This window comes from Carlito syrichta, unplaced genomic scaffold, assembly GCF_000164805.1.
Source record: "Carlito syrichta isolate Samal-C Ts95f unplaced genomic scaffold, Tarsius_syrichta-2.0.1 Scaffold123447, whole genome shotgun sequence".
Lineage (NCBI taxonomy): Eukaryota > Metazoa > Chordata > Mammalia > Primates > Tarsiidae > Carlito > Carlito syrichta.
Genome location: NW_007067543.1, coordinates 51,038 through 59,304, shown reverse-complemented (window position 1 = coordinate 59,304; position 8,267 = coordinate 51,038). Strand labels below are relative to the sequence as shown.

The following is an 8,267-nucleotide window of genomic DNA, read 5'->3' as shown; positions in this document are numbered from 1 at the left end:
GAGGAGCTGGCTTCTACCCCGGAGGAGAGACGGCGGTCGGACGGTCGTGGGTCGCGGCCCCCTTGCTTCGTGAGTCGGGAGCTCCGGGGCCTCCGAGTAGCTCACGGCTTTGAGCGTCTGGACTCTGACTGCGACCGGCGTCTTCTCGTGAGGGGTCTGCGGGATGGATGCAAAGCCCTTTCCCGGCGTTCTGGTGTCGACCTTGAGAAGCTCGCGCTCGTGTGTGCCCGCACCGTGGGTCTGGCTCGCCGGCCGTCCGGTTTAGCAATTCGGAAGCGAGGGACTGCGCCTCACTTCTTGGCGTGCGGCCAGAAGAGGCCCTCAAGGCCCTGCTGGCGACTGACGGAGAACGCCTTCTTGGCGCGGGAGGCCTTGGCCGCCACGGAACGGGCGTCCCTGTGGGCAAGCCGGCTCCGCCCTCCGCGTGTGGAGGGGCGAGCCTCAAGAACGTCGCCTGCCGTGCCGCGTGGAGGCACGGAAATCGAGGGGCCACGGGAGACCCGTTCTGCGTCGCACCGCGGCAGAGAAGAGTAAGAGCTTCTGAATGGTTTCGTGGAGGAATTCTTGAGCGCAGCTTCCTCCAAGTATGGCCCAAATTGCCTCATTCGGTGCGAAGGCTTTGCCGGTACGCAGGCGCTTCGTCTCCTGCGCAAGCACCGGAACCAGTGCTGCACCCTCAGTGATGATCTTCAAGGAGCAGCATCTGCTGCAGTTGCCGGTCTTCGAACAGCCAAGGATGAGCTGTCTGACCAACCGCGGCTATCCCGAGGAGCTGGAGAGACTGCCTGAGGTCTTGCACCCCTGATGGTTATGGCCATGGAAAAAGAAGGAGAAAGCCCTCAAAAAGATCTGGCTGCTTGACTCAAAAGGATTGATAGTTAAGGGACGTGCTTCCGTAACACAAGAGAAAGAGGAGTTTGCCCATGAGCATGAAGAAATGAAGAACCTAGAAGCCATCGTTCAAAAAATAGAACCAACTGCCCTCATAGGAGTTGCTGCAATCGGTGGTGCAGCCTCCGAACAAATTCTCAAAGATGTGGCTGCCTTCAACGAACGGCCTATTATTTTTGCTTTGAGCGATCCGCCCAGCAAAGCAGAATGTTCTGCAGAGCAGTGCTATAAAGTAACTAAGGGACGTGCAGTGTTTGCCAGTGGCAGTCCCTTTGATCCAGTCACTCTTCCAAATGGACGGACCCTGTATCCTGGCCAAGGCAACAATTCCTATGTGTTCCCTGGGGTTGCTCTTGGTGTTGTGGCGTGTGGATTGAGGCACATCACAGATAAGATTTTTCTCACTACTGCTGAGGTTATAGCTCAGCAGTTGTCAGATAAAGACCTGGAAGAGGGCCGGCTTTATCCTCCCTTGAATACCATTAGAGATGTGTCCCTGAAAATTGCAGAAAAGTTTGTGAAAGACGCATACCAAGAAAAGACAGCCACCGTCTCTCCTGAACCACAAAACAAGGAAGCGTTTGTCCGCTCTCAGATGTGTAGGACGGGTTATGACCAGATTCTACCTGATCGTTATGCTTGGCCCGAAGAGGTCCAGAAAATACAGACCAAAGTTGACCAGTAAGAAAATAGCCAGCATTTCTAACTCTGTTCAAGGTCTTGCACTCTTTCATAAGTTTTAGAGGTTGGGATCTTTTATAATGATTTCATAATATGCTTAGATTAGGATAACTTTAACATTCTAAAAATTTATGGAAGAATATTGATATAAATTAGGGTAAACATCACATTAGACAATTTTGCTTCATTTGCCTTCTGGTTATTTGTGGTTTCTAAATTATTCTGCCTAAGTTCTCTTTAAAAGCTATTGTACCTACTACTGAGAAACTCGTTTTTATAGAGGAAACCAATTGGAAGACCAAAATTAGTAATAAATTGATATGATCAACATAAAAAAAAAGAATACATACAGAAAAATGTAACTGAGAGGAAGTCTAAGCATCTGGTATATGAGTGTAGAAGCTTTAAAATAAAAATCAGAATCACTCAAAGTGTAAGATAACATGATTTTCCATTATAATTCATTCTAACTTCAAAAAAAGTATGTCAGTTTGCTATTCAAATGAGATGGCATTTAATGGAAAACTTCTTAGTTACTCATTCTCCTATCATTTTGGTAATAAAGTAATGTTTGATAGAATTTTTTTAATTTTTCATGTTTTCAGTGTGAAATGAAAGTAAACACCTCTGTCTTCTTTTATATAATGATCTTGGCTTCATAGGTTTCCTCTGACATTTTCCAGTGTTTAGATATTAAGACTTTAATAACATATTGTGACTTTCTGCTTTGCACATGCACTTAAAAATATTTAGGAAAATATGCATTATATCACCAGAACACGTTTTTACATAGCTTTCCTAGCAAGGTCAATTTGTGTACTTTTAGTCACACTTTATAACTCTGAAACACGTATCAATAAATTTTCAAGTACTTACTAGGTGCAAGACACCTGGTTAGGCATTTCAGCTTTTACTTGTTTTACCTTTTATTTATTTGTTTGTTTGTTTTTGAGTTGGAGTCTCACTGTTGCCAAGACTGGAGTGCAGTGGCACGCTCATGGCCACCGCAGCCTTGACCTACTGGGTTTAGGCGATCCTTATGCCTCAGCCTTCCAAGTATCTGGGAATACAGATGCACGCCACCACGCCCAGCTAGTTTTTGTCATCTCACCTAGTTGCTCAGGCTGGTCTCGAACCTCCAGGCTCAGGCAATACTCTCGCTTCGGCCTCCCAAAGTGGTGGAATTACAGGCTGAGCCACTGCACCTGGCCGCTTTTACTTTTTATAAGCATTGCTAGGCACTTATGTCTTCTAAGGTTTTCTTGGTTGTAACAAAAACATAATTTGCAGGGTTTCATAAATAGGAAACATATTATATCTTAGAATAAGAAGTCCAAATGCATTGTAACTTTAGAGCTTCAAGATGTTATAAAAACTGTGGACTGTTTTCACCTCCCTGTTCTGGTTTTGTTAGCACACCAGCTGCTACCTCACTGCATCATCAAAAGATAGGTGTGCTAGGCAACCCACTCTTACACTCCACTTACAGAGGCTTTGGAAATTTTCCTAGAAATCAATATTTCTTACTCACAAACAGATTTCTACCAGCATCTTATTTGCCAGGAGGGGATAACATGTTCCTAACATGTTCCTTGCTAAGTCAGTCTCTGGTATGGCAAATGGAAGTAATTTATTGTATAGCACAAACAAGATTAACTACTTCTGGGAATAAAGAATTTACTTCACTAAGTATTTAGGCACAGGTAAGAAAACAAACATCCAACAGAGCATACTACAGAAAACATACTTATCAAAAGGTGCTAATAGAAAAAAATCAAACGTTTAATTTAAAGTTTCATAATTTAGAATTATTATAGCTAGAACTAAAATGTATTGATGCAAAAACTACTTTTATCTAAATACTTCCCCTAATCCTCACTCCTAAGATAACATCTATTCATTAAACGATTTATTTAATAGTCACTACATCTACTGTGGTGGATCAAACATTTTCTAAAATTACTGAAACAGCAATTATTCCATGGTCTGATAGTCAGACATGAAGTAGATAAGTTATTAATAAATATATGATTGATAAAATGACAAGTGATTTTGGCATTATGGGAGCAGACAAGTAGGATAGTAAGCAAGTTGGCGGAAGCCCTTAGAAGAGGGAGAAGTTAAGGTGAGTGGCTGAATCACAAAAAAGAAGGAAACTTTTTCCACAGAAATAAACGGAAAATGTCTATGTCTACAAAAAATAATAATCTTATGAAAATTTATCATTTTTTTGGTTGGTATTGTTTGAAAAGTATCATTTGGCTTTCATCTACATTTAATCAAAAATGTAAGATTTCAAATTATTCATATAATTTACTCATAAGTAAACCATATAAATATCAATAAAGATTAAAAAACTGACAAAATAATAATAATAATTTTCTCCCAAGTATATAGTTACTTATTTGTAGAACATTTATTAAAAGTATGTATTCATTTTAGGATTTGGATTTTTATTATTGTTTTTCTTGTTGTTGTTTTTTATGTTAAGATTAGCTGGTGCTAACATCAATAGCATGATATGAGGGGGAAAACAAAGGGAAAAAAAGGAATTATCTTTTTAAGGGTAGTCCCCTTGTAGTACTCACTTCCCTCACTAGCTACATGTTCCTGGAACCCATCGGCATCAGTGTATCAGCTAGCATTGTTGTTAGAGGCGTGTTGTTGTGAGAGGTCGTGTTTGGTTGCAGTAAAATGTTTTTTCTGGAGATTTTTTCAACATGTTGGCCTATTTCATGATGAATGATTTACCAGCACACCTGCACACACCACGCTGAGTGTTCAGTAGTTTTTTTTTTTTTTTTTACCAAAAATAGCATTACTCTCATACCCTACCCTTTCTTTACACCTGATCTTGCCACAAGCAACTTTTTTTTGTCTGTTACCCCAGATTAAAAAAAAAAAACCTTCAAAGGGAAATTTTTTGCCAATGTGAAGGTGAAACAGAAACAGCAGACACGCTAAAGGCATCAAAATTGATTAACTCAAAAGTGTTTTGAGCATGAAAAAAGCATCTCAATAGGTGTTTTTGAATCAAACTAAGAGTACTTTGAAGGTCACTGAAGTTTAAACATGAAAAATGTATACATAGTTTTTAACAAATAAATTCCAGTTTTTGGGAGGAGATCCCCCTTGTACTTTCTTTTGGCATTTGCATTTGTGAGTGGAGTTAACAAGATATTTCTACTTTGCAGGTTAATTCCAATTCTTATACATTCTAGGACAGTGGATAATCAATGAGGAGCAGAAAACCAGTCAAATTTTGAGACTTGAGTCTTCAGGAAGCATTCTAGCATTAAAAGATTTCATTCACAGCTTTCAATCATATAGTGTAGAAATGATGAGAATTATTAAAGCTTTAAAGCAATGAAATATTCTTTACCCGTAAAAACCCTCATGAAATTTGTATTAAAGATAAGTATATTCTGAGCCCGTGGGTTCGAGACCCCCCCTGGGCAGGCGAGACCTCATCTCTACAATAAATCAAAAAATTAGCCGGGCTGGTAGTGCACCTGTAATTCTGGCTACTCGGAAGGCTGAGGCGAAAGGATCGCCGGAGCCCAGCAGGTCGAGGCTGCGGTGGCCGGGAGTGGCCACTGCACTCCAGTCTGGGCGACAGAGTGAGACTCCGACTCAAAAAAAAAAAAAGATAAGTATATTCTTTTGAGAGCTAGAAAGAAAAAATACATCTAGTATTATACTAGAAGTTGTAGAGAATTAGGTACAAGTTTAATAAAATTAAATAAAAATTCATATTCAAAAATGAGAAGTTTGTAAGTTAATGTTAAACGTCTGTATTTCTCCAAAGTATAAGGGAAATCATACCCAAATAAGAAGAAGCCAAATCTCTATGTCCAAACTATACAGTTTGCTTGAGAAAAATTTCCTGATAGAGTGGGACCAAGTATAAATGGCAGAAAAGTTGAGAAATAGCTAAAAGATTCACAGAGAAAAAGGGAACAAGATAAGACTAGAAGAAGAGAGCATATCTGCAAATGGGAAGATTAGTGGGTGATAACTATGCTTTATGTTTCAGGGGCTAAGGTGATGCTATACCACTTCTGGCTTATGGAAGTGAGTAAGATGGTTTCTACATACCTATTCAACTATTATCTCCTATGTTAGAATTGATGGAAAAAAATAAATATCACTTGAATTTACACTTTGAAAAGTGTTTGTTATCTGCAGTGAAGGATGAAAGAATATTTGGGAAGAACAACAAGATCTCAGTCAAATAAATTCTACATCTCTGCCTCAGCTTTTTTAAATGAATAAATAAATGAGTGCTTTGCATAAGGACTTCTTTTTTTCTTGGTTTCTAAACTCCTAGAAATCCATAAAATTTTAATTGTGTTGATAATATATTGTATTATTTTTTACATTTGTTTACTTCCTCAACTTTTCCTGTAGATGGAGAATACTTTCTTACCGCACTGACTGGGGACTTGTCTGTGGAACAAATGGAATGTGAACTCAACACCAACAAAATTTCCCCAAAGCCCACAAAGACATGGACACTAAACAGCATGATGCTGAACAGCTACTGGGTCAACCATGAAATCAAAGAGGAAATTAAAAGATTCCTGGAAACAAATGAAAATGAAGAAATATCTTACCAAAACCTCTGGGATTCCACAAAAGCAGTTCTCAGAGAGGAATTTATATCTCTATGAGCACACATCAAGAAAATGGAAAGATCACAAGTTGAGAGTCTAACAAATCACCTAAGGGAGCTGGAAAGAAAGACCACCAAAACACCAACTTTAGCAGAAGAATCCAAACCACAAAAATAAGAGCCCAAATATGGGACATAGAAGACAAAAATATCATAAAATATCAACAACAAAAAAAGCTGGTTCTTTGAAAGAATTAACAAGATTGATGGACCCCCCTACCCAGAATGAGCAAGGAAAAGAGATAAAAAGCCCAAATAAACACAGTCAGAAATACAAAAGATCAAATCAAAACTGACCCCAAAGAAATACAAAAGATTATCAGAGATTACTATGTACACCTGCATAGAAACAAACTTGATAACCTAAATGAAATTGAGGACTTTCTGACATCACACAACCTCCCCAGGTTGAAACAAGAAGACATTGAGACACAAAATAGACCAGTAACAACCCAGGAAATTGACTCCGTCATACGAAAACTACCTACAAAAAAAAAAAGCCCTAGATCGGATGACTTTTCAGCAGAATTCTACAAAATGTACAAGGAGTTGATACCAATCCTATTGAACTTTTCCAGCTTAGCCCACTCCATCCTCTCTTTTCTTTGGAATGTATTGCTTCTGTCCTTTTGCTAAATAAACTACTCTTTGCTTTAACCATAAAATTAAAAAAAAGTATTCCAGGCAATTGAGAAAGATGAAATTCTCCCCAAATCATTTAACAAAGCTAAAATCACGCTGAGACCCAAACTGGGCAAAGATCCAACAAAAAAAGATAACTAAAGGCCGAAATCCCTAATGAACAAAGATGCAAAAATTCTCAACAAGATTCTATCAAATTGGATTCAAAAGCAAATCTCAAAAATCATCCACCATGACCAAGTAGGCTTCATCCCCAGGATGCAGGACTGGTTCAACATTTGCACCATAAATGTAATTAAATACATCAGCAGATGTAAAAACAAGAACCATGTGATTATATCATTAGATGCAGAAAAAACTTTGATAAAATCCAGTATCCCTTCTTGATAAAAACCCCCAAACACCTAGGTATAGAAGGAACATAGCTCAAAATAGTAAGTGCCATTTATGATTAACCCATAGAAAACATATTGCTAAATGGACAGAAACTGGAAACATTTCCCCTGAAAACTGGAACAAGCAAGGCTGCCCACTCTCACCCCTCTTGTTCAACATTGTGTTGAAAGTCCTAGCTAGGGAAATTAGACAAAAGAAGGAAACCGGGGGAACCAAATAGGAAAAGATGAAGTCAAGTTATCCCTGTTTGCTGATGATATGATCCTATACCTTGAAAATCCAAGAGAATCTGTCAAAAACCTGCTTGCACTGATAGAGGACTTTGGCAAAGTCTCAGGTACAAAATAAATGTCCAAAAGACACTTGCTTTCCTATAAACCACCAACAAGCAGGCAGAGACCCAAATTAAAAGCACAATCCCATTCACAATAGCCACATACACACAAAAAATGAAATACCTCAGCATCTTCCTAAGCAGAGAAGTGAAAAGACCTTTACAATGAGAACTACAAAACACTGCTCAAAGAAATCCAAGAAGGCACAAACAAATGGAAAAAAATATTCCCTGCTCATGGAAAGGAAGAATCAACATTGTTAAGATGTCCATCCTACTAAAGACAATCACAGATTCAATGCAATACCCATTAAGTTACCAACATCATTCTTCTCAGACCTGGAAATGACAATACAGGAACTCAAATGGAAACATAAATGACCATGAATAGCCAAAACAATCCTTAGCAAAAGAAGCAAAGCAGGAGGCATCACACTTCCAGACTTCAAACTTTATTATAAGGCTACAGTAATCAAAACAACCTGGTATTTGTACAAGAACAGGTATATAGACCGATGAAACAGAATAGAGATTCTGAAAGCAAAGCCTCAATTTCTCATCCAACTCCTCTTTGACAGAGCCTCCAACAACAATCACTGGGGAGAGGAGAACCTATTCAGTAAATGGTGCTGGGAAAACTGGCTGATC

General features: G+C 39.0%; 1 pseudogene across 1 annotated transcript in view; it reads left to right on the top strand.

The window, feature by feature from the left end:
* Positions 1-1,873, top strand: part of LOC103249806 — a 3,473-nt pseudogene extending 1,600 nt beyond the window's left edge. Inside the window, exon 3 of the transcript XR_002481378.1 lies at positions 4-1,873. The product of XR_002481378.1 is annotated as an NADP-dependent malic enzyme-like (transcript). The remainder of the gene's footprint in view (positions 1-3) is intronic.
* Positions 1,874-8,267: the final 6,394 nt, after the last annotated feature.